Source organism: Opisthocomus hoazin, chromosome 5 (genome assembly GCF_030867145.1).
Source record: "Opisthocomus hoazin isolate bOpiHoa1 chromosome 5, bOpiHoa1.hap1, whole genome shotgun sequence".
Lineage (NCBI taxonomy): Eukaryota > Metazoa > Chordata > Aves > Opisthocomiformes > Opisthocomidae > Opisthocomus > Opisthocomus hoazin.
In genome coordinates this window covers 60938180-60965543 of record NC_134418.1, presented here as the reverse complement: position 1 = coordinate 60965543, position 27364 = coordinate 60938180, and positions in this window count along the sequence as shown.

Sequence of the window (27364 nt, the reverse complement as noted above, 5' to 3'; positions counted from 1 at the left end):
CTCGTCAGAGAAATTGCTGCTCACCTGCTGTAAAAATGACTTGGAGGTCCCCTCCAGAGGATCGGAATCAAGGTCAAACTGTCTACCTGGTCTGGAGAGCTGGCTTTTGGAAACTGGAGCGGCATTTTTCCTAACAGAGTCCCCTTTTGTGATTGTTTTACCTCGCAACTCACGTACTCGGGCCTCTAGACTTGAGGTGGGTTTTCCATCCCACTTCCTCATGTCCTCTCCGTGGTCACGCAGGTAAAACCACAGGGTGCCTCGGGGTGTATAGCCTCTGTATTCCCTCTCCTGAGCAGAGAAACGCTTGCCCCTAATAGCTGAGACACTGGCCCGTACAGGTGGCGAGTAGGACATGTTCTCTTTGATTTGCCGCACCTCCCGGGCCAGTTTCTCCACAGCTGAGACAAGGGAGGAAGAGAGACTTTCCTCATATTGGCGGAGTCTGACAGCCACCTCGTCCACTGTTGGTACGTCTTTACCTTTCCAGTTTACAACTGCCAGTGAGTTGGCATATGAGGAGGGTGCGCTCCGCACAAACTTCCTCCACATGGATTGTGAGCACTGGAGTTCATCTGGGTCTGTAGGTACCTGCTCATCGTCTGTGTCACAGTAAACCAGCTCCCGCACAGCCAATTCCCTCAAGTACTGAATACCCCTTTCCATATTGGTCCACTTGCCAGGATAGCATACAAAATCGTCACTGAAGGGGTATCTCTCCCTCACCCCTGAGAGAAGTCTCCTCCAGAGGCTGAGGACTTGTTCCTTTTTCCCAATGGCCTTGTCAATGCCCCCATCCCTGGCCAGGGATCCCAGCTGCTTGGCTTCCTTGCCCTCTAACTCCAAGCTGCTGGCCCCGTTATCCCAGCACCGCAGCAGCCAGGTGGCAATGTGCTCTCCTGGATGGCGGCTGAAATCTTTCCGCATGTCTCGCAGCTCGCCCAGGGACAGGGACCGGGTGATGATCTCTGTCTCTATCTCCCGTGATGACCCTGGCTCATCGTCATCCCTCCCACAGCGATCTGCTCTCTTTGCGTCTTTCTTTAGTTTTACAGGGGCGACTGCTACCTGCACAGGTTGGTCATTGGGCTCAGTCACTGTGCCTGTGGCTGGAGCTGGGGCTGGAGCAGCTGCTGTGCCCGCTGGGGAAATCGAGGCAGACCCTGCAGCTGTGGCTGCAGCAGCCGTGGTGCCAGTCGGGGGGCTGGGACTGCCTGCTGGGCTGGAGGGGCTGCAGGGCCGGCTGGGGAGGCAGCGCCAGCTGCAGTGCCTGCCGCTTCATTTCCCCCCCTTTCCCTCCTAAGGCACTGAACAGTGTTGAACAGGGCTCGGTAGGCGTGGGCCAGACCCCAGCACGTTGCGGTGATCTGTGTCTCTCTGGAGTTCCCAGGGTGGCAGCACACTTTTTGCAGATACTTTACTAGTTTGTCCGGATCCTGTACTTCCTCAGGAGTGAGTTTAAAAAACACCGGAGGTGCCCACTGCCCTAGGTACTTGCCCATGCTGTCCCACACACCCAGCCACTCACAGCTATCCAGCCCCGGGGCAGGTCTCTGCACGATGTTCTTAACGACTTGCTTAGCCCTAAACAAAAACCAAAACCCGTTCAGGAGGCAGAACAAAAGGAGAGTGCTACCCTGAGCATCCCACGGGTACTCGAAATTCTCAAAAGCCGTTAGAACTGGCCTGAAGGAGAGAGGGGGGGCGAAAGAGTGGGGGAAGGTATCCCCTTCGGTTTTCCCCACAGACTGGGTTTGATTATTAACAAAATCTAAGACATAGGATCCGAGGTACGGAAATGACCGCAGTGCCGCATGCAAATACAAGCCTAATTTCATGCACAGTGATGTTATCATATCATAAGTCGATATCGTACAGTACAGCAAAATCATCATCTTAATCCTTTTTCCAGTGATGATGAACAGCATGGCAATGAACACATAATGCAAGTACGGATTTACATAGCAGAGCCACTTGATCAAAGTCAGAAACTTTTTTTTTTTTTTTCCTTTTTTACCGGCGACTACTTAACACAGAAAAATGCGTATAACAAAATTTAAGCAAATCTAAGAAAACAGTTTTAACAGCCGCTGCTCAGCCCTGCCGTTATCCCTGCCCCACGTCTGGGCGCCAATTAAATGTTTTGGTTTCGGCTGCCGCCGGCAACAAAAGCGCCACGCGGCCGCCCCTCCCCCCGCCGGCGTGCGGAGGAGAATGGAAAGAAAAAGGCAGAAACTGGTGGGTCGGGATAAGGGCAGTTTAACAGAACAGCAAACAGAGGGAAAACAGGAACAACAACGATACAAATAAGGAGAAAACACAACCACGAACCGTACAACAGCCGCTCTCCCGAAACCGGACCGGCGCTGCGCCCGCCCCAAGCCGCGAGTGCGTTCCCGCCGCGCCGCCCCCCCCACCGGAACCCAGCGTGACGGCACAGGGTATGGAATACCGGGCTCTGTTTGGCCAGGTGGGGTCAGCCCCCACCCCCGGGCTGTGCCCCTTCCTGGAGTCTGGTGGAAATTAACCCTGTCCTGGCCAAACCCAGGACACCAGCATATTGCTCCTGTAGCTGATGATCATCTTTTCTTGAAGTGTATACAAGAGAATATGAAGGATAATTTGGGCAAAACAGAGTTTATTGGACTAGGCATGCAACTGGATGACAGAAGTGTTTTTCTCCTCATTGCCATCTTAGGCAAGCTGTACTTTGAATCTCTTTTTCCAACCTTTTAATAAGGTTAATAATACATGAGATGTTGCAGATTTGTATATTCAGTTAACCTGTACAGGCCTTCCACTGAACATCAAAAACCTGTAAATGCAAGGATGCTCCCTGCCTGCTAAACGGATATATTTCTGATGATCAATGTCTGCTCCATTGTACAAGGACATTTTGTACACTACATTTTATACAATATTTGCACAGATCTGGAAGGTGGTAAACCATTTCTTATTGAGTTACAGCTGTTTCTCCATGTTTTCTGAACTAAATACTCATTAAGTCACTCTTATCAACAAATTAATGTGTGTGTTTTTTTAAGAAACCACTCAGAATGCTAATTTTAGGAAGACATTTGAATGAGAAGCAAAATTTCTCTGTATACAATTTATATATCCACTTGAAAATATGGTTTTGTAATGAAATGCTGAGAGATCCTTAATTATTGCAGCTTTGGTGGTGCCATTATAATACTGAAAAGAGACCAGCTAAAGAATAATTCCCTTCAGCAGAGATTTGCTGACTACACACCTGCTTCAGCAAATGAACACAGAACACAGTGTCAAAGCATCCTTTTGACTTAGTGATGCTTTCCCACTGTCTTGGTCTCAGTATATCTTGCACATGACTGACAAGTATAGCTGCAAAACAATAAAATGTAGGAAAAAAAATAGCCTCCTAGTTAGTGTTTCTGCTGATGTATTAATTCATTTCACTTCCTATGTGATATCACCATTATGCCTAAGCAGATTTTATGAGAAGGCTCACTGAAGTGAAAATCAAGCCAATGAATCGTTTAATATGAACTAATGAAAACCAGATATAAAAGACTTTCACAACTGGTTTGGAGCTTTAATTGTCAAGCTGATGTAAATTCAGAGCACTCTTAAGTAAAGCAAAGGGACTGCAATGCAGAAAATGGGATCACTTTGTGATAATTGGTTTTAATTAAATAGTCTCATAAACAGCTCTGTCCTGCAAGATACTAAGTGAAACAAAGAGTTTGCAAGGTAAAAGCTGGAACTGAGAAAGAGTGTGAAAATGGCAAATACATTGTCATTTGTGCCTGCTGCCTTGTACTTCAGCTATAACTGCTGATGCACATATCTTGCTGTAACTTAAATAATCAATCTTGTCACAGTGGCATTTAGTTTTGCTTGATCAACTAACATACAACCTGAAACCCAAACAAACCGGGTATGACCAATTTCATGTTTGAGCCTCTCCCATTGTTATACTGCAGTAATGCTCGCAAAGCCAAGTCGTGGACTTGGAGTCCACTGACTTGGTGTGTTCGTCTCTTGACTGTACTGGTTAAACTTCTGCTGGGGTGAAATACGCCCACAGACAAATATCAGTATGATTTCTGTGAGACACAGACACTTTATATTTCCACATTGATAGGCACTTCAGAAAAGAAGAAAGAAAAATGGTGTATAACACTTTTCCCTCTAGCTGTGTTCCAGAAATGCTGAAGAAGATTTGAGAGAAGTATTTTGCATTTTATCTGTACCTATACCTATATCTATATGACTTTGCATTTTACATAACAATCCTGGGAAGCAATGGCTATAGTACACTCTGTAGAGTTCATTCTTCACTACATTTTTTCTTATACTGCTGTCATATGCCTTCAGTGGGTATTTAATATTCAGATCTGATATTGCTTCCCACCCACTTTGCTCTCACCTTGAACTGGTGGAAACAGTCAACCTGCGGATGCTGCATGGGACTCTCAAGCCCTGTGTTCCTGAAAACACCATCCGGAATGCACCTGTTTTTCAGATTATTTGAGTTCCATACAGCCCACATGAATTGAGAGACATATCTAACCAGAATTCAGTGTTATGTAACAAAAATAACGCAGAAAGGAGGAACAAAGTATCTCCTCATTCTGAAGGGATTATCAGAGCTTCATATTCTGGAATTTAAGTTTTTATTATGTGCAGAGACTTAACTATCCTCCAGGATAGTTGTCTAGAACTTATTCTAGAGCAGAAGAAGTTCTGTTCCAGTAATCACCTAATTTTGGCAATTTTTCCTATTTCAATATATACTTTCAGCTAAAGTAATTTCTAGATTTTTAAGCTAAAAGATAATTATTTTGAGGTAAAGAAATCTTGAAAAATCATATCCGTCCAAATCCTCCACCTAAAAAGGCACCACAACAGAATTCAAGGAAAGAAGGGATTCTTCAGGGTACAACAAAGGGAAAAGCCACATGCCGGTAGACCTAGGCAGCCTGTATGCATCGAACCAAACTGAGGAGGGAGAAAGGTTGCTCTGGACTATGCTTTGCTTTCCATGGGACCATTTCACCTCTCTGACAAAACCTAAATGCAGTCTTCTCTTACTGCATCCTCACCCTTTTCTGTCTACTGCTGGGAGAATTGGTGCTTGGCCTAGCTAAACAGCAGGAGTCACAGGAAGATGCTCCAAGCACCACAGAGATTGTTGCAGAAGGACTTTTGCTAGTACACTCAGCTGCTTCTCACATTATGGTATCTCCATTTGGGTCTTGCACCCAGTTTCTGGTGCTCCTGATTTTTCCCTGTTCTTAGATAAAGTTATAGAGGTCCACCCTTCACTTTCAGAAACATGACAGTTATTTTGCTTCAGAAAATCAACACATTAGATGCCACAGAGCTGAAACAATGTAGGAAAAAATGGCCTGATGTCACTAAGCTCCCTTAAGCCAGTGAACAAAACCCTAAAATGAGTCATATAAACTGTGGAAAGACAGAGGTTTTGTTCTGGTGCTGCTACCAAAACATGGTTAGACTTTGATGTCATATCATCACATCACTGACCAGAAGACAGCTTAGGCTCTTGCTTTCCAGGCTGCATCATGGCGTTGAGAGAAGGGTCATCGCAAGCTGTGGGAGGAAAATGGGTCCATACTCCACTTTCATGAACAGGTTAGGAACTTGGAGAAGGTTTATGCCAGTGTCTTGTGATTCAGCCATGCAGCTTAGTTCTTCCCTGTGCAGGATGTCCTTTGGCAGTATAGAAGCCCTTACTGCTTTTGGTCTGACAACAAGGTGAATTGCAGTTCCCTAGCAGCTTTTTGTGGCATGTTGAATTCAGTCCTGCTTGTTGAATTGTATGGTTTAAACTGAGTGAAGAATAATGTTAGGTTCTATTTAGCATGCGCATTCATTGATCTCAGGGGAACTTGGAATAGAAAGGTCCGTGAGGAAGGTAACAATCCATAAAAATCAAATGTAACCGTGTGTCTAATACTTAGTGGCAGAATCAATATCTGAAGGACTTTCTGTTTTGATGCCTTTGAATGATGGCACAGAAAGCTCACTGCTGCAAGGCTGATGAATGGTGTCAGCAGAGGTGATCTAACAAACATGGGTGAAAATGAACTCAGAATCTGGCCTCCCTGAACAAGACTGACTTTAATCATTTCATTCATGAAGAAGAAGTAACTATAGGGAATCTAGTTTTATTTGGGACACACCTGATTCAATTGATTTGTCTTGTCACATATTGGAAATATGCTTCAGCCCACAAACATCAGCATTTTCTTTAGAAAGGTTTGACTTAACTAGCTGACTTTGTTTGGAAATGCAACAAACATATGCCACAATTAGTATTCACTTCTGAAACAGCAAAACATTCTGCAGAACGTGGACCTTTCTGTCCCTGACAGCTTCATTCTCACTTTCCTCTGTTGTGAAGCACATTCAGTGTGCTTGAATTCAGCACATTTTGATTTTTTTGCAAGAGAAAGTTAATTTTATGTTTTCCTCATATATCTTCATTATGCTGGACATAATTACCAGGCCATCCAAAGCAAACTCTTTGTTTAATGCATACATATGCTCTGTCTCATTATTTCTCCATTTTCATTGGAAATATTAAAGAAAAAGCGCTAGCTACAGTGTACAGATGAGTGGACGAAGGACACAGTCTTTGAAATTCATTTACCCCTATGTCTCCTTAATTATATATTATTTTTTGAAGTGCTCAGCACATACTCTTCAGCATGACTACCTTTCTTCTCCTTACCCATTAGCGGAAGCACCATTACATATTGCATTTCCTCTCAGATTAGCACACTTGGTCTCCTCGGCACGGTGCAGCACTCGGAGAGATCAATCAAGCAACGGTCTTTGCAGGCAGTGGCATTTCTGGTGTCAATACCTGGTGGCTCCTGCCTCAACTCTACCTGGATAACCTTCCTTGGAGAGCACACGCTGTGAAAGCCAGGCGCTTTTCCCCACCAGATGGCAATGCGACAGCAAGAGGCCTACTTCATCTGGTAGGAGGGAAGCAAACAGCACTTTCCTTGCTGCAAGTCATTTCCATGTGGAAATTCACCCTGTCACAAGTCGTTTCCAAATCATTTCCATTTCATGGATGCCGGATGTAGTTGTTCTTACTTACTTGTTTCCTCACGTTCTTTTTTTTATTTGCTTTTATTCAGTCTTTTGATTTTTTTCTACATTACCTACTCTTGTTTACAGCTAGAAAGTTCATTTATATTTCCTATATTAAAGCAGGCTTTTATTCTCTCCTTTGGATTGTAATAATCCATAGCAAAGTATAATAACAATACTTAGCACGTACACAAGGCTTAATATCTTAAAAGCACTGTAAAAATTACCCCCACTTCTGTGAGGCAGGCAAACAGAGTCAGCTATGTTTCACAGAGAGCAAGGGAAGCAGTTAGGTAAATAATGTGGCTAAAGAGAGACAAAATTAGCGGCAACCATGACTCAGAAGTTCTTTCCAGTCTTAGGTGTTGACCATTTGATAACACAACTCTGCTCCTGTATTTAAAGCTGTTTCTCTTTGTTCTTTTTCAAATGCCCAAACCCAGGTTTTGTCTTTGTTTTGAAAGAGCATTTCTTACTTCATTTAATCTCAGAATACGATAGGATTTTTCTTCCCCTACTTGTATTTCAAAGCAGAACTCTTTTGCAGCTCAACTAAAGCAAAGTTCTTCTTACCGGTACCTCTTTTTGTAGTTCAAAGCAGGATTTTTTGACTTCTTGTAGTTCAAAGCACTGGTCTTTCTCTTGTAGTCTAAAACCAGGGTTCTTTTTAGCTCAACCCTAGATAATTTGTTCATCTCAGTGAATTAGATATGCTATACATAAGTATTCTGCACATTAACTCTTTCCTTCAATACCAAGACTAATCACAGTCAGTTTCAAAATCTTACTGCTTCTCATCATCTCCTATGGCTGGCTGTTTCTCTCATGACCCCTGGCGTTTTCTATTTCTTATCTAATAGTGGTGACACATTCAGTGCAGACATATACATGCATAGTGCTTACGGAGCTTCCATATTTGTCTGATTTTGGAGGGAACACTTGTTTTGAGACACTGACATAGATAGAAATACTTCCCACCATCCTCTGTATTTCTGAAAATGCACTCCTGGCTTTTTTCCTGCTTTCTGACTTGCAGAGGAGTTACTGGTTTGTAAAGCTAATGACAAACTGTATAAGCAATGCAGTGAATTCAATTACCCGACACATACGATACTGGCTAATACCTGTTGCACTTTGAGAAACAGAATTTTTCCTCTCACTTGTTTGTACTGTCAGCCTTTTTCTGCACATAACATAAACGAGGAAAAAATCCTCTAGTCCAGAAGAACTTTGTTTTTAAAAAACATTTCATGAAATGTCTCTCATTGAGGACTTTGGAACAACCTAAAATTGGAGATACTCTCTTGTTTCACTGATCAATTTTTAAGCCTTACTTATCCTGCATTTCAAAATGTCTCTCTGTGGCATGTCGTTGGAAAAGATCTGTGCTGACAGAGTTCCATGATACATGATAATGCTGTACTGAAAAGGAACCAGAAATAACTGGGAAATACATTTTTACATCTACACAGCTGTTAGGAGAGAGGGATGAAATTATAAAGACTGCAGAATGGGGTCTGTAGACTAGAGACTCTTGGCTGTGGGCTACCTCCTTGTGTGCTTGTTTCATCTACCAGTTGCACCTTGCGCCCTTTGACCTCCACGATGGTATTTAGTGAGGCAGAGGACTATCTACAGACCTGACACAGCAAAGGCAGAATGGGCCCTGCAAATTAACAGTTTTTCGAACTCTGCTACAGAATTTATGTGAGAGTCTTTGCTTTTCCATCTGAAAAATGGGTTTGATAATCTCTGTTTTTCTGAGAGATGATGAAACTTCTTATCTCAGTTAGCCATAGGATCAGCTGGTATAAATGTGGTGAGGCTCCACCCGTCATGAATCTATGCTGTCCTAATACAGATCACGTAACAGAAATATATTCTGGTCTTTGATATGCATAATGTGGTATCATTTTAAGCACAGAAGATTAAAAAACTAGAACTCCTCAAAGTGATTTACAGTTCTGGCAATTGAAAACCTTTACTACCTCACTCTGTGTGCTGTAGCCTGAAAGAATGAGTGCTCGTCTGGTCTCAAATGTCACCACGCCATTGAAAACAAGAGGCCTTGGGATTCCCTGTTGTGTGACTGGAGCTTTAACTTCTTACATAATTGTCCTTTTCGTGTCTGTTTGCGTGCTGAAAATCTGATCTCAACAAAGTTAATTTTTTCACCTAGTACTCCCACTACACCATTCTGAAGAAGAAAAGACAGATTTCCTGCGAATTGGCTAGAAGCCCTGTTAGCTTTCCTCTCTCTCTGGAGGAACGCATTTTAGTCATGGGAGTGCAGCTGATAATGGCTGTAGAAATAACACTTCAGCTCAAAGTTTCTTTAAGCACTACTTTGTCTGTCACCTGAGTATTCTCAGGAGTAAAAACTGTTATTCTACCTGCACTGAAAAACGTGTGTATTTTTGAAAGCATTTCTTTCTCACTCACAAATATGCACACACAATACCAATCTCTGCTGAGCAAAAAGCACTTACACTTATCAGTATACTCCCATTTAAGTCCTCCCCACAAGTTTCTCTTATTCCTTCTTGTTTTGGTAGGAAAAATTTTGTTATTTTCCCAACAGAATACCCCTGCCATTTAATATGTGGGAATAGAAAGTCCATCTTCTCTGTCTTATCTGACAGAAAGAGGGATCAAGTCCCCAGAAAGATAGAAAAATAAAGACAGAATTGCTCCATCTAGTAGTACCAATGACTCAATAGTTTTATCTCCCAACCTTTGTATCTGCATTCAGTGGATAGCTAAGAAATGGCGTTAAATTATTTCGCATCAAAATCTCTTTGAGCCAATATATTCCTACCTCCCGAAAGGGTTGCTGTGCTCGTAGCACTTGCCCACAGGGAAGCCAGCACTGCACGGCTAAGTGTGTGTGGCAGCTGAACAGCCCACATCAGCTGCCACTTTCTTCATCCCTCTTGTAAGATATCAGGCTCTTTTATATACGGATAGAGGAGGCCTGGATAGGTCTAAGATCAGCACTAAGGAATCTAGTTTATTCCTCTGTACTTTATGTCATAGCTGTATTCTACATAAAAATAGCCATCTTACTCTCATATACACAGGTAGCCATCTGCAAACTTTGTTTTCCCCAATGTAGCTATGTCTTGATAAGTACAACATAAAACAAGATAAATACAACATAAAGCAAGTGACTTCACAGGGAGTTTAATTTGATATAACACAGTTTCTGACAAGGCTGAAATTCCTCACTGACATATAGTTCAGTCCTATGAAGTATATACATAAAGGGCTGAGGACCTCCACACTGACAGTGTCCAAAATTCACAGACTGAACAGCTCACCAGGAAAGAACTGGGGCGTTGTTCTCTGGCAGCTCTCCGCAAGGTGACCTGAGCATTGATGTGAACTACAGCTCTCGCGGTGATGTCCCCTTGTCACTGTGCAAACCTTTTCCAGCAACAAGACATCAGCACGGTGGTAGCTGAGAGACAGTGGGAGCTGCCTGGGAACTACCGTTAGACATCTCCTGGACAGGTTGGGATGGACACCTTGCTTACATTTCTGACAGGAACAGTCCCTCTGTTCCTCTCCTCACCAATCATTCTGGATAGCTCTAATGCAATGCTTGCAAACGTATGTCTGAATGACTCATTTGCAAGGAATAATTTATCAGATTGATTTAGTCTCATTTCCTGTTTGTGGGACTATGCGCTTGCAAATCACCATTTCCTCAAATGTATTCATTGTCCAGAGTTAATTTCATTTAACCATGTGGACTGAATATGAACTGTTCTCTGTATTTGATGTCCCTTGTTCCAAAAGATTGGCAAATAATTGAAGGGGGTCAAATCTATCATGTGGCTTCACTTCTGTTTCTTCACCACATGAAAGCAGTGTTGGATGTGAAAGTTGCAAAAAGTGGGTTCGGTAGATGCCTTGCATGTGAGTCCAGGAATGAGAAAAACAGGATGGCTCCAGCTCTCACATCTCGCCTAAATGACCACTGGCTGGCATGCACAGGGCCAGCGTGAATTCCAGTCAACAGCATCACTGGGAGAGACTGCTGCCTTGCACTCCTTTCAGTGACTGACGTCCCCAAGTAGATCTTTCATCAGCATAGATCAAGACTGAGCCACTGAGGAACTGGTCTCCAGTATATAGTCCAACTTTTTCACCTCTTTGCTTATAAAAATTATCTTTTCCTCACAGTAAACTACAGCACATCTTTTTTAAATACCAATATATAACTTTTTTCTGTGTCTGACTCATCTCTCCATCATGTCACTGTTACATTAGTAAATGCACCGAAGATGTTCCTGGTTTAAACAAATAAGCAAGAGGGCAATGAGTCCCTGCATACTCAGGCAAACAATCTAAAAACTGAATTATAGATAGGCCTAAAGTAAATGTATGAATGTGTTCAAGCTGATTTGTTGACTCAGTTCTATAAACACCTCTTGGATTTTAATCTACACTCTTCTGTTTTCTGTTTTTATGCATAATTTTATTTTTTTACAGTTCATCTTTTGTGTTAGATTTCTTCATGTATTTTGTCATTCAGAGGCTTATGAATGCAGCACATTTCAAGATGTGGATGTGATATATATCTGTTTTTCTCAGGAAAAATAAAAAACAAAAGTTAAAAAAAAGCATCAAGAGTGAAGAATATGTAAAATCCAGCAACAGCAGCATCTGCTACAAGACTTGCTATTCATTTCTGAACCAACCCCGCATTTGTCATTGTTTTTTACCCAAGCATTTCATTTTATCTAGGCGCTGTCTGTCCCTCTCAGTCTCCTACTCTCTTTGGTGTACATCTTTACTGTGGGGTTGGTCTGCTGAGCCTTCCTGCCTCTTCCATTGTCAACACAATCAAGTTAGGCCTGCCAGTTTGAGTCTATCAATGGATTTAAATGGCTAGTGTAACTACTTCCTTAGCCTCGCAATCTTCCTAACCTTAAAACACACAAAAAAACCCCTAGAGTTTTGGTTTTCAGGGGGAGAGTGGGATACACAAGCCTTTTAAGACTGAGAAGAACAGCATCTGACTCCATGCTACTCCGCTCCTAAGATTATCAACCCCAAATGCAGACTAGGGTGGGGAGTGGGGAAAAGCACACAGGAGAGAAAGCAGTTTCGGAGTGGTAGCTTAAAAAGAAACAGGCAGCTATTTCTAGCAAAAGAAAAACTAAATTGCATTGATTTTACCAGCACAACTGTGATGGGTATATGGATGTGAAAATCAACTTGGATGAAGTGTTTACCTATCTGTCCTTTAGTTTGTATGTCTGCATTTTCTTCCCCAAATAAACAGTCCCTCAGTCCTTCTTTCCTCTTTCTTTCAATTTTTATGTCCATCCTAACAAACCAACAAATGTTTAAACTAGCAAAAAATATTAGTAAATTGTTGCTGCTCCCCATGACACTAGGTGCATACCACTGTACTCAAATGAAGTCAGACAAGCCCGGTCTGAATAAAGCACATATAGCAAGCCACTGGATCTGGAATTAACCTATTTTACATCTGCTTAACACCAGCACAACAGAACAATTAGGTTGCTCATTTGTGCAGTATGTCTAACTGTATTGGATTGGTGGCTTATATAATTACTTTTGTACACATTGGATTTTTATGCATATGGATATTTTCTGGCCAGACCATAATTGCTTAACTTAGTTCCATAAATCAATTTTCGCTATAGATTGTTTTATCTAAAATTAACTAGATACAAAAGCAGATACATTTTATATTAGTAATTGTTTAACCACATGTCCTAGATATAGCATCTCAAATTTATAACTGCAAATTAAAGACTAGCTCCTTAGGTCCTTTTCTTTCTCTTTTTTTTTTCTTTTTTCTGAAGTAAGTTTGGTAGCCAGGCTTCATTAAACCCCTGAAATAAATTACATATTTGACAAGTTCTCAACTAATTCTTATGGCTCTTGGACCTTTCCTTGGAAGAGCAGAACACAGTGCCTCTGTGGCTCATACTTAAACTCTTCCCTCTTTTTTTTTTTTCAGTCCATGTCACTTTTATCTAGCACTCATCCTACATGTGTGACAAGCAGCTGAAACTAGGTTGTTGTTGGTTTCTAAATATATACCACTGTGTGAACACTTTCAAATAAGTACTGATCCTCCAGTGAAGTGATGAATTCAGCTGCTAACATTATATTAGACCCATTCCATTAAAATCATTGCAGGATCCATTTTAGACACATATGGCCTTAAGGTTACCTGGTTCTTCCTCCTACTAAGGCAAGACTGCCTCTTACAGTGTACTTATCTTCCACTGCTTCTCAGGCATCTCAAGAAAACAGGTCTTTCAACAAATTTCAAGGGAAACACTTCCCTTCTGATAGGAAGCGATACTTAGTTTGAATTCTCTTAATATTAAATTGAAAATCTTTTCCATCTTGTGTCACACTAAGAAATCTACCTACTCTCTCACTTCAGTGTTCAGGATCAGTATTTCGAGGCCATTTGGAAGTTCATTAGGACACAGCCCTCACTGAACTAGGAAATGCCAGATCCCCACTTGACTGTAGAACATTAATTGTCCCCTTCCCAGCATATCCTGAGAAAAAAGGAAAATATGGGAACAGACATGTAAATATCATTCATATTTGCTTTTTCTGAAGACTATGAGAAACTCGGGCATGTTCAGGGCTACAAAGATGATTAGGGGACTGGAGCATCTCTGCTATGAGGAAAGGCTGAGGGAGCTGGGCTTGTTCAGCCTGAAGAAGAGAAGGCTGCAAGGGGCCCTTATAAATGCCTATAAATATCTGAAGGGTGGGTGTCAGGAGGATGGGGCCAAACTCTTTTCTGTGGTGCCCAGCGACAGGACAAGGGGAAATGGGCACAAACTGAAGCACAGGAAGTTCCGTCTGAACATGAGGAAGAACTTCTTCCCTCTGAGGGTGACGGAGCATTGGAACAGGCTGCCCAGGGATGTTGTGGAGTCTCCCTCTCTGGAGATATTCAAGACCCGCCTGGACGAGGTCCTGTGCAGCCTGCTGTAGGTGACCCTGCTTGGGCAGGGGGGTTGGACTAGATGACCCACAGAGGTCCCTTCCAACCCCTACCGTTCTGTGATTCTGTGATTCTGTGATTCTGTGATTCTGTGATTCTGTTCTTCCAGACTGCATGTGGTCATCTCAAAGTCTTTGAGACTGGTACACTTCCCAGGGGTACTGAGGCAAAACAGCAACACCCTTACTGTTGTCAATGGCCTTATCAGACCTATTTAAAACCTGCAAGAGAGCAGGAGATCAGGAACAAAGGAAATACATAAGGTGCAGATGAAGACAGAATTTGGATGAAGATCTATTAACTTTTCTTTTCTAGTTTGAATTTCATTGTATAATCTCCTGCTCACAGTTCCATTCTCTGTTCTTATTTCTCTCCTCAGTTGTGTTTGAAGTTCCTTCCAAGCCAGGGTCTTTTCAGCCAGTTACAAGCCTTTCAACTGCACTCACATCCAAATCAGCTTGAATTATTGTTATTTTTTCTATTTGAGAAAGGTTATGCATGGCCAGTTTGGAGTTTCTAGGACAAAAGTCAAACCAGCTGCCCACAGACTTCTCATATTGCTTGCTGTTTGTATTTGAAATCTCACAGAAAAGGAAAATTATTTTCTTCACAGTGCATCTGGGAACAATTGATAGAGTTTACAAAACCAGCAGAAACTTGAGGTGTATTTAAGCAGGTTTTGGAACTCTCTAACAAAGGCCTGACCCCGATCCAGCTGAAGTAAATGGAAGAAAATTCCCACTGATTCCTGTGGTCTCTTTGGATCTGTCCCTTAGTTACTTAAGCCAAAGGACAGAGTAAGGCACTTCAGTAATTAGCTATGCCTGACTTCTTTGCCAGTGACACAACCTCTGGGGGCAGCATATATACTCTCTGTTTTTTGACTTAGCCTCAGAGCAGGGGCATGGAAAACTCATTTGATATAAGCATCTTAAAGTGATTTTAAAGCCTTACTGCAGCTCTGCTGGCCCTGTGGTTTTGGAGGTTTTATATGGACCCAAAGTGATCAAGGATGCAAGATGAGCACAGACTACTGCTCCTTCCGTGTATATGAGGTTCATATGCTAATGCTTTGTATAAATAAGAAAGCTGCAGAGATTAAAGTAGCAAGGGCTAAAAGAAGATTTTTCATGGAAGATAGTAAGCGAAATGCTGAATTTATGCAGAAGGTTTGTTTCACAGAAGCCCTCACTTGGGTTGTTTCTTCTTATAATGTGGCTTCTTGCTGCCACGGCAATTTCCTGATCCTGAACCAGCTTGTTGCTCAATCTAGAGCAGCCCACCATGCAGGCAAGCAGCCTCTGGTGCACTGCACAGCATCTAGGATTGCTGTCAAGTCTTCTCATAAAATATACTGTGTCTGAGCCTCTTTCACTGATTGTACCTGTGTAATTCTGTGCAGAATTATGGAGTTCTTTTCCAACTATAAGAAGAATAAGAAGAATGTGGCCAACACAATTCAGCCATATTTTACATAACTTCTTTTTAATATACCGTGCATTCCTAAATATTTTGTGTTGTTTAGCAACAAAATTGATGGGTTATAAAATAAAAAACCGCAAAGAGAAAATTAAGAGTTATAGGCAAGTGCTAAAAAACACATCCTCAGCTGAGATTTGAAAGAAGACGGAGAGTTTATGAGGCAAAGGACTGCAGGGAATCAATTTCAGATGTCAGGAACTGCAGTAAAAAATGCATCAGGAACCACAAGTGGTGAATTATACAGAGACACAACGAACATTCAGCTGTAAGATGAGTATGAAAAGTAGGGAAGATGATTGAGAAAGAAAACACCCAATAAAATATCCTGGGGTAAGGTTTGTGTAGAGCTCAAGAAATAAAAAGTCCAAGTGAGAAATAAATAAGGAGCTCACAAGAGAGGCAATGCTGTCTTTTTAAGCAGGTAGGTAAAGCCCCAGGAACCTGCTGCTTGGGAACGCCATGGAAGAGAGAACTGAACTAGCTGAGGTAAGTGTATACCGATAACATGGCAGAGGAATCCAGCAGGCATAAAAGCAAGCAAAGGCAGGCTTCGTCAGTGCTAGGTAATTGCAGTGTCAGTAGGGTGCACACTGTTTTCCCTGGGATGAGATTGCTTTGGAGCACCTATCTCTTTACAGTTATTTTTGCAGAGTCACTCCATTATCACAGTACCCCACAAGTTTAAAGACTATTATTTATCCCTAGAGATTATCATTACAAGGGTACAGATCTAGGAACAGAGGCACAGAATCAGGTTGTTGCATTGCATACGTGCTTACTTGGAGCACGACGGAGAAGTTGAGCAATGTTTGTGCATTGATTAAAACTGCTTCTTCTCTTCAAACTTGTCGTAGAAAGAGGTAAGTGGTCTCTCTCAGTCCACAGTGCTGTGAATGACCAAAATATCCAATAAAAATAGTATATATAAATAATTTTTTTTAGTACTGCACCCGGGCCTGATCAGAGAGATTCAAAATGCTGGGCTCACTTAAGGAAGTGAGAGCTCTTCTTTCCTTCAAACAGGCAAGAAACCATGGTGTTACATTTGAAAGTATCTCTGGCTGTCCCTTTTCAATTAAAGCTGGTCATAGCTGACCTGTTCTTTATTAAACGCTAATCCGTAGCTGCTTCTGAGACACCAGTGAATTCAGGGTCTGGACTTGAATCCCAACCAGCTCCACACTATTAGGCAATGACGTAGGAAAATTGCTGTTTGCCCCCATGCTAAGTTTGCTTCTGTGATTATCACCCTGTAATGAGAAGGTTCACAATTAAAAGAGAATGGAGTTTAAAAAAGGGCTAGTTAGTGTTTCTAGCCACTGTTTGTACCAATAATATTAAATATAACTTTTAGGCAGTGAATTTTCTGTGAAAACATATTTTTTTCTTTCAGGAAGCAGTCCAGTTAGGGAAGAATTAGCATTGAAATATATGAATATTTTATGTCTAAAGTGTGATAGGCACATATTTATTCACACAGAGTTTCTCACAGCTCAGCATTTATGGTGTTTGCTCTGCATTTGACATACGCTGAATAATATGAAAGCTCCCAGGCATATTATACTTGACAAAACTCATGCTTTCCTACTCAGCTGTGCCACAAAATTTTCAGACTTATATCCTTCCATTATTTCAGCTTAGCAGACTTTAAACAATTAAATACCACATCAGTCCTTGCAACTTTTTATTTGGAGAACCTAATTTTGTCTTCTTTATGCCTGCATACTTATCTGAGGGTTTCTGGCTCACTCTGTAAGGTGTTGACTAGGTTATGCACATTATTTTCCTTCCACAGTTGAAGTCCAAAGTAATTTTTCATAGAAGTATTTCTGATCAAAGTAAACAATGTCTTTCACTTAAGTGTAACAAGATACGGCCCAGGAATGCAGCCTGGGACTTAAGTCTTCTTCTCTGAACTGGTAAAGGAACCAGAGTTCCTTCACTTTTTTCTTCTAGTGCCTTGGATAACACGTGCTTCCTCTACACTCCCTTCTCCTTTTATTCTCTTTTTCTTCTCAACACTATCCAAGAGCAAACATCCTTCTGAAGAGAACTTTCTTCCTTGCACCATTTGAGGTTTTCCCTATCCCATCTCCCCATACCCCTGCCCTGTTTTCTCATGATGTTTTCATGAGGCAATGCTATTTCAACAACATAAAAGTCCTCTGCCGTGTCAAGGACCATCAGGGTTCTCAGGCATCACTGCTGCTTTCAGAGTGATGATGCCTGTGGAGTAGCTGCTACTTCTTGTAATTCTTAGGGACCCCTTTGAGATGGTTTCTTTAGCTGTGAGGTTCCCCGACACGGACTGAGTGCAGGAGAGCTGATTCCTCTACCCAATCTTTTCAGATTCTCTACCATATCAGACAAGGCTTGTTTGAAGATTTTCGGAGGCCGTGTAAATGACAGGCTATCACACGTACCATGAATTGTTGCTGGAGGACATAACTGCACCTTGGTTAACTGGCAGAGCTAGTTAGAAAATAACACAATTTGACTGCAGTTTCCCCATCTGGTACACATATTTATCAAGGAAGTGTACAGCGGATGGCTGTCATGTTGTGACACTCCTTCATGTATTAACACGAAAAAGTGTGGCTCTTAGCTGGGCCTTGTTAGCAGTGCTTTTCTATGCATTAACCTAACGGGCATCTGGAGGAGAGCAACTGAAGACAAATATCAGTGAGGAGAGTCATTGTGATTTCCTCCAGAATTTAACTTTTTTGTGGATCTACGAAAAGTCAGATGAACATTTTAAAATCCCATGAAACCTGAAACTTTTGCTTTCTCAGGTGTTGCTGTCAGAACCTGTTTTAGAACAACCATGCATCTCAGAGCTTTGATAGATTGACCAAGGAGGACAAGTTTTCTTAAAGACAACATATAGTCTCACATTTGTAATTGTCAACCCAGATATGACAGATGAGTCCGAATCCAAATGCACTGCCCTCTACTTTTTTTTTAACCCCTCTTTCTGCCTTTCAAAATTCCTTATTTCAGGCATTTGTTTGATTTGTCACATTATTTGATTCAAGAACATTTAATAAAAAAAAGGGGTGTAGGTTTTGTCTGTATTCTTGCAAAATGCATACTGCCTGAAGTATAACTTTACAGTGTACTTACTTCTGACAAAATGCACCCCACTGTAACAGTAACACTGAGTAGTTATTTAGTTACCTAAGCATCATTGAATGGCTGACATTACCATTTAGGCAGGGGTTACAACTTTCTAATTGAAAATAGAAGCAACACAGTAAATGAGTATGCAAGATTTCAACAGAAGTTTTATATGCAAGATTTGCATACAAGCAGTGGCTAGGAATCACCTGCAAAATAGCTACAACGGTCTGTAAACTGGCAATCTAAGATGCAGCTACATGCATATGATACTAGAGTCAGATGGAGTATTAATATAACCCACTATATACATGTGTATGCATGCGCATAGCTTGAAGAAAAAGATTAGGTCTCAAACATCAGGGTTTCTTTTTTGTGGGGAGGGTGTTTGACATTTTGGATATTAAAATAGCTCCATGCAGGATCTATGTTTATTTGGTTTTTCAAAAACTTGCACACACATGAACTTCAAACATATAAATCATATTACGTAACAAAAGAAATCTAAGTATATGACTCTTGCCTGCTCATTACAAAGTGGGAAACACTGACGTTCAGTCTGGTGTTTGCAGTACAGATCTATTCAGTTTAGCTTATGTAGACATGTGTTGAGAGTAAACAAGCTTTACTCCAAATAGCTCGTGAAATTAGTGACGCTGTCCTCAAGAGATGTGAAGCACACTGTGCCATCACTTTTACACACTGATTTCTTGCTTACATGTCAGGATTCAGTTTGCATCCAGAAGGCCAAAATATGAGGCACTGTGCCTACATCCTCTTGTAGGACTGGCTGTTTGCCTGCCCTAGAACACTGGTTCTGCAAAAGGTAAGAGAAGGCAGGGGTGGATGTTATACTGTCTGTGCAGTGCAATTTGTATTTTGAGGTCAAGAAGTCAAGTGTAAATAGTGTTCATATTGATCCTAAAGAGAGGATCTAGGTATTTTTTAATCTGCCTTGGCTTCAGGTAATAGATTGGAAACAGTACTTCCCATAAGCAATTTTATATCAACTACCAGAGTTCTCTACCTGATGTAGACCTTGGTTATTGGGTGATCTGTGAATCATTTAGCAAGAGTATAAGTTGTATAGGACTATTTTAGTTAGGTAATTGCCTGACCATTTTCTCCTTGTAAAAATTTAAAAGGGTATTCCAAAAAGCATTCATTAAAAAATAATCATAAAAAAGGTAGTTTTGATGTAATTTTCATATAAAAATCTCATCTCCTCATGTTTTCTGTCTCAGTTCACACAAACTATTTTATAAACCCTGAGAGGGAACTTCCCAGAACAAAATTCTTCTGTCAGTCTTGCCATCACCTTCTTGCATACCTTTCTCTAGTTCCAGAAATTATTATGTCTGTTTGAGGGTTGTTATTATTTTTAGAACTACACAACACAAATCATCACGATGGTGCTATCAGAGATAAAATAAGAGCAGAAACAGTCTGCAGGATGCACCAGAGCTAATCAATAGTACTAGAAAATGGAGGATTTCAATCAGAAGTTTTTACTAGCAGGAGAATGTACTTTTACAGTATCAGCAACACATATCCTGACTATGAAGAAACATCTTTCGAGTCTCTGACTCCTAGCATACAAAAGATTTATACAATTAATGCAACACATATTCTGATATATGAATGTTACACATTTCTTTTACCTTTTGGTTTCAGACCTATTCAAAATCCACTGGCTATCTACTGTATTTAGAAGTGATTTTTAAAACAGATTTTCACAGTCTGTTTTTTTTTCCTGTTGATCTAGGCAGCCTGGAAGATTGGGAGACCTAGTTCTTGCTCAGAGAATGAATAAACCTTAGGATTACTACTGGTTTTCTCATTTTGTTCTTGTTCGGTGTAAAGGAAAAACATAAGTAAACCTGTGCTTTATAAATTATTATTATTTTTGTCATGGGATATTATTATACCTCTTTCATCAACTACAAGATGAGTACCTCACTCTCAGTTCAGAGTCATGGCAGTGTCATGCTTTGTAGTCCTAAAGCTTACCAGGGATGCTCACAACACAAACAGAACCCTGTGACACTGCTCCATGTAAATCTTCGTTATGGCCCTATGAGTCACTCTGATACGCTTTTCAACCTGATCTTTACACTTCCCTTACAATCTCTTTCTTTTTGTTACTTCACACAGACCATTTGCCATTAAAAGCACTTTCCAGTGATAATGTTCCTCTACTTACAACATCTTGGAGGCAAGCGTATTACCAGCTGGCTTGATTGCACAAATGAGCTACTCAAAACTACTTTCTTCTGGAGTATAGCCATATCCGAAGGAAAACGTTTCCGCTGCTTAACATGGCACTACTATTTTAAGTAAACCTTCAAAACTAGTTGCTTACACTAGGCACAGCTCTGGGTGAGAGGTGAGTGCAAAGAGCCCCGAGATAGTCCCACTAAGCACTCAACTCATCAGTACATTTTCATGTCGCAGTTTCTGCATAGGCACGTATTTTAGTAACGGTGTCTTCTGAGGACACATTCATTCTCCTTTTTCACCCTCCCATGCTCTGCCTTGGTAGCAACCAAAACTCCCAAGAGATAATGAAGAATATGACACAGCTGCACACCTTCTGCACAATGCAGAACATTGATTCCTGTGAGGTTATCATATAAACACAGGCCAGGTCCATGGATGCAAGGATGCTCCTACAAATACCATCACGCTGTATAAAGTCTGTAGAAGCTATTCCAGTAAGAAGACAGAGGTGATCTCTGGGGAGAGACTTTTTAGTTCCCTTTCATACCAAGTTAATTCCCTTAGCACTCAGCTTATGCTTCTGAATTTGATGCTTAATTAGCAGCCCATATTTGGGACTGGAGAAGGCCTAGGGAAGAACTCTAGTGCTGAAGTGCAGTCTGGTGGAAGGTCTGGCTTTTGGGAGTACTACAATGATGTGAGTTGCTGTCATGGCCTTCCTTCCAATACAGAGCATATGTGAACCAGATCTAGAGACTACGGTCCTCTGGTTTTAATTCTTCTGAACTAACGAAACAAAAAATTCATGAGCGGGATGCAGATTCAGAAGCAAGAATTGCAATCTGCTTCTCTAAGGATCGTAGATTAGATTTTCCCTGGAAGGAAGATTCAATTAGGCTCCTGTTTGAGAAAAATATTGTAACGTAAGGTTTATTTCATGTATGATTCCTTTTTCAACAGGAAGGAATCCACCACATACTACTTCTAAGGAGACTGTCTGCAAAGTCAGATAGTTTGTAGTATGCTAAAGGTAGAGTTTCAGAGTTTTTAATCATATGCTTCTGTTCTACTGGAAAAGTTTATATTTTCAGAAAACAGGAACTGGTAAGGGAAGACTTTTGGTTTGTTCAAGTGCATGAGGTTATTTCACTAGTATTTAACAGATTCTGTGAACTAGAAATAAAGGAACTGCTATGGCAACAGGTCCAAATTTTACTTACTTGGTCCCCAGAGACTGCAGTATGGATTCAAGGCAAAGATCTCAAAGCACTGCCTCAGCAAAACTGTTTTCATTGCAAAAAATACAAATAAAATCCTTCATTGAGGAATGACTGGTCACGCTTCTGTACCAAAGGATGGATGATAGTTTGAATGCAGCTAGAGGAGCAGGAAATAAGTCTCATCCTTAAGCAACTTAAGGAAGGGGGAAATCTCATTTTCCTATGAAGATCATTACTGCAACAGCTAAAAGTAAATGGCAATCTGATGTGACGTGTTGATGAAGAAAGAACTAAAAATTTAAGAGTGGAACATGTTACACATAATTAAATATGTATCCTTATTAATCAATAGTGAGTGTATAATAACTTTTCTTAAGGTTAGTTAGGCAGGGTGTTGTGAGGAGGCACAATGAACAGAGTCAAGCAGACAAACTAGAGAATCAAAGGTGTGCTGTGCAGCTCTATGGAGGCTGTTTGCAGTCAGTCATACTTGAAAGGCTCACAATGAAATTTTCACCAGTAGTCTCATGAAGGAGCCACCAAGAAAGGTTAAGAAGGCCTCCAAGATGAAGCAAATCCACTTAAGCAATGCTGCAAAACAACTCCAGCAATGTTGTGTCTATCTTGCGTCGCGGTACCTCTGCATTTCTACAATTTGAACAGTCGTAAACAGAACCAGATCAGATTCCTTTAGACAGTGAACGTTGCTTTCTTAAAACAGGTTTGATAAACCCATCTCTTTAAAACAGTAACATGAAAAGTGTTGAATATTTAAGACTGAAATGCTAATTTCCCCGATAGAAGGCTCTGTTGCAAGACTACCTCTTCACCATTAGACACAATTACAACAAAAAATAATATTTAGAAATAATAAAAATTACTAAGCAATGTGATAATTTGAAGATGGCAAGAAGGCATATTGGTGCCACTCTGCCCATCAGACAGAAATACCAAGCAATGTGATCGAGTACTTATGCTAACTTCAGTTAAAAAATCTACACCCAAAATGCTCTCCACCCACAAATTCCATCATTTTAAAATAGATTTTATGTGAAAGCAGCTTTGACACTTTGATTTTGGCATCTTTTGCCCAATCTTTTGGACCCTAGTAATTCAAAAAGAATCCTACATTCTTGTGCCTCCTCTCAATGGCAAGGGAGCTCCACACAGCATCCTGAGAGTCCCCACACGTCCGTTCTGCCCTGACCAACCCTAGCTCCCACCACTGATGCAGACAAAGTGCAACACTGACTGAGAGTCTGTAAAACCTCGAATGAGATGCTGAGTCTCTGACATACACATCTTCAGGGTAAGATTCTGTAAAACATTTTCTGTAGCTCACTGTAATCGGAATTCCTTTAACTGAATTACTACAGTAGCTATAATCAAAATACTGGAATTTTCTTCAAATGTAAGTTATTCAGAAGAGATGAGGGGAAGTGGAAAAAAATGATTAAGTTCAAATGGTGCCATTGAAGGCAGTGGTTTTCCAAACAGGTCTGGACAGATTTTTGGTTAATTTTGGTGGGATTTTTTTGCGTGAAAGCTAGATCATCATTTTTGTAATCATACAGAGACATACTCTACTCATACTGATTAAACTTGACAGGAAACCTAAAAGCACATATACAATGTATGCCATATATCTGTACAATACCTATACTGTACTTACTTAAGAGAGTAAGAGGAAAAAATACGAAATGGATAGAGCTTCAGATGAAGATTTCATTTCCACCCATCTGCAACTGTATGGCCTGAGCAAATTTTCTATCAGTTTTTCCCTTAAAACCAAAACCGTTACTTGTGGGTTTTGTGTAGCATTTCGAGATTTCCTGATGAAAAGGCTTTAATCTCTGTAGACACTGAAAGTTACTCCAGATTTTCATCAGACTTTTACCAAAGAGGATTTAAGCCACAAGGATGCAAAATAGTAAGTATTTTCACACACAAACAATTTTTATCTACCTGAGAGATAACAGTAAGTTCAGCACAATTGCTAAAGTAAATGAAAGCCACTTAGAAGTCAGACTGCTTCAGTCTCAGTCCTTTTGACTTAACTTTTGTCTATTGAAACTTTCCTACAAATTTATAGTAACTGTTTTGTTTTAGTAGCACATCTTCATATGACCACTAAAACTGTTTCAGATTTTGTCCATCATCATTTTTTCCAACCGATACTGTTCATGAATTCTGATAAGACCGGATGGTCTATAAGCAGAAAAAATCCTGGAATAACTGTACCAATAAATGCATTAAATTTGATAAAGCATAGACTTTGCAATAAACTGTAAAGTTTTCCATTACATGCATATTCTCCCCCCATTGAACATGGCTTTGCTGGCTGAGGCACAGAGCATGCGAACACTTCAGTCCAAGAGGGCTGGTGCTGGGTACTCCTCAGCTGGCAGCTGCTTATATGCCGATACAGAAAATAAATGTAAGTAAAGCAAGCTGTGTGCATCCCAGTGTAAACAGCTTCTTGGACTGTATTCTTCTGAGAAGCTGTTTAGAAACAATAAGCTAGAGGATATGTTTCTGAGGTACAGGAAAATCCCTCATAAACGTGAACAGGATATCTTCTTTACTTAATTTCCCTTAGAAAACAGATACAGAGTTTGATTCAGAAGTGATTAATAAAACTGCTTAAATTAGATTCTGTCACTCTTAATCCAAGCATATATAAGGGAGTCTAAATGGCTACAAATGTGATATCACAGAGATGAAAATCACAGAATCACAGACTAGTAGGGGTTGGAAGGGACCTCTGTGGGTCATCTAGTCCAACCCTCCTGCCAAAGCAGGGTCACCTACAGCAGGCTGCCCAGGACCTTGTCCAGGCAGGTCTTGAATATCTCCAGAGAAGGAGACTGCACCACCTCCCTGGGCAGCCTGTTCCAGTGCTCCGTCACCCTCAGAGGGAAGAAGTTCTTCCTCATGTTCAGACGGAACTTCCTATGCTTCAGTTTGTGCCCATTGCCCCTTGTCCTGTTGCTGGGCACCACAGAAAAGAGTTTGGCCCCATCCTCCTGACACCCACCCTTCAGATATTTATAAGCATTTATTAGGTCCCCTCGCAGCCTTCTCTTCTTCAGGCTGAACAAGCCCAGCTCCCTCAGCTTCTCCTCATAGGAGAGATGCTCCAGTCCCCTCCCCATCCTTGTAGCCCTCTGCTGGACTCTCTCCAGTAGTTCCTCGTCTTTCTTGAACTGGGGAGCCCAGAACTGGACACAGTACTCCAGATGAGGCCTCACCAGGGCAGTGTAGAGGGGAAGGAGAACCTCCCTCGTCCTGCTGGCCACACTCCTCCTAATGCATCCCAGGATCCCATTAGCTTTCTTGGCAGCCAGGGCACACTGCTGGCTCATAGTCAGTCCACCAGGACACCCAGGTCCCTCTCCGCAGAGCTGCTCTCCAGCAGGTCCACCCCAAGCCTGTACTGATGCATGGGGTTGTTCGTCCCCAGGTGCAGGACCCTGCACTTGCCCTTGTTGAACCTCATCAGATTCCTCTCTGCCCAACTCTCCAGCCTGTCCAGATCACGCTGAATGGCAGCACAGCCTTCTGGTGTATCTACCACACCTCCCAGTTTGGTGTCATCAGCAAACTTGCTGAGGGTACATTCTAACTCTTCATCCAGGTCATTGATGAAGAAGTTTTTCTTCATTGATGAAGATGTTTTGATTGTTTTAGTTTAAACAGACTGCCAGGACCCTGACTGCTGGGTTAGCTCTGAGTGCCTGTGTCCGATCTGGGCTCACGCGCTATGACCAAGACTTCTCTCAGATTCAGGAAGGACAGGAGCCAATGGATTTTACTCATTACTTCACCAAGAGGCCTCAGTGCAGAATTTAATTATTTGTCAGCCAGAGTGGGACTGCTGTTCAAAGCTCACAGCTTGTTTTACAGTGCAGTTTAATTTCTATATATCTGAATATTCTCCTTCACCCACCTACCAAGACAAGGTCTACTTTTTGCTGCAAAATCTGGGCATGTTAATATCCATCAAGGCAAACCATTTTCTTGCAGTTCTTACCTTACCTCTAAGATATCCATTGCTGTTACGAATTCTCACAGCAGAAACACACCAGATCCTGGACGCTGGAAAAGAGAAGAGAGGAAAAAATCTTCTTAAGAGTTTTGTTCCAAAAAGCACTTGAAAGTTTTAAATGCTGCTACACAGGCTATTCTTTTACCAAGCTGAGCCTTAAAAAACCTTTTCTTTCTTTTTCCAAAGTTTCAAATTAGACAACCAAGTGTGTTGCAATTGCTTCTGAGCTGCTTGTGAGTGCGTAGTAATAGCAAGGCCAGTCTGCTCGGCTGATGAAAGTGAGCATCACTCTCATTTGCCCTCATTCAGGAAAAGTCTTAATGGGAAGCAGAGCTCAAAAGAAATTGGCACTTTGAGAAAAATGGCTATGTGGGGAAGAGCACTTTTGTTAATAGTAATTGGAGGACATACTGCAACATCTTTTCCAATTGTCTGAAAGTCTGTGGACAATCCAGAGCCCCATTTACCCCCATTTTCTACCAGAGTAATTCCACTGACTGCATTGTAACGATCCCTACTTTACACCAGTGTTAGCAAGAATAGGATTATACTCCCATGCTGAAGGCCCTAGTAAAGGTGCAAATGTCTAAAATCCAGAGAGAGCAGATGTTTAATGCAAGGCCCACATTATGCCTAGAGTTCAAGGCTCTGAGGATGAGGAACAAAAAATAAAAAGACAAAAGAAATGTTATTTTGATTCAGTGTCTCACTGTAAAATACCAGATGCTTAATGACATAATGTTAACTTCAGCAAAGGATACAGAAGGTGACAAGGTTATTTCTTTTTATCAGGCAAGATATATTCTGTGACAGAACTACTGTTCTGCAGTACAGCCTACTTCAACCTCATACAAATGCAGAACAAAGAGCATAAAAAAAGAGCTTTTCTGTCCCAGCTGCTTCTATTTTTTTCCACAGCGTTACTCAGAGGCAGATTTCAGCCAAGCTGAGACATGGCCTTTCAGGACACATTGTACTCGATAATTTCATAGGTACAGGATTAGGCAAAATTATTTGCAAGCACAAAGTGGAACAATAAAATCTCTTCACTCCTAGTGTGTAGCAGCCATCAGGTAGGGTGGAGTGCAATTATTGGCAGTTCAGCTGTACCCCTCCTTTCCTTACTGTCTTCCCATAGCGATTCCACAG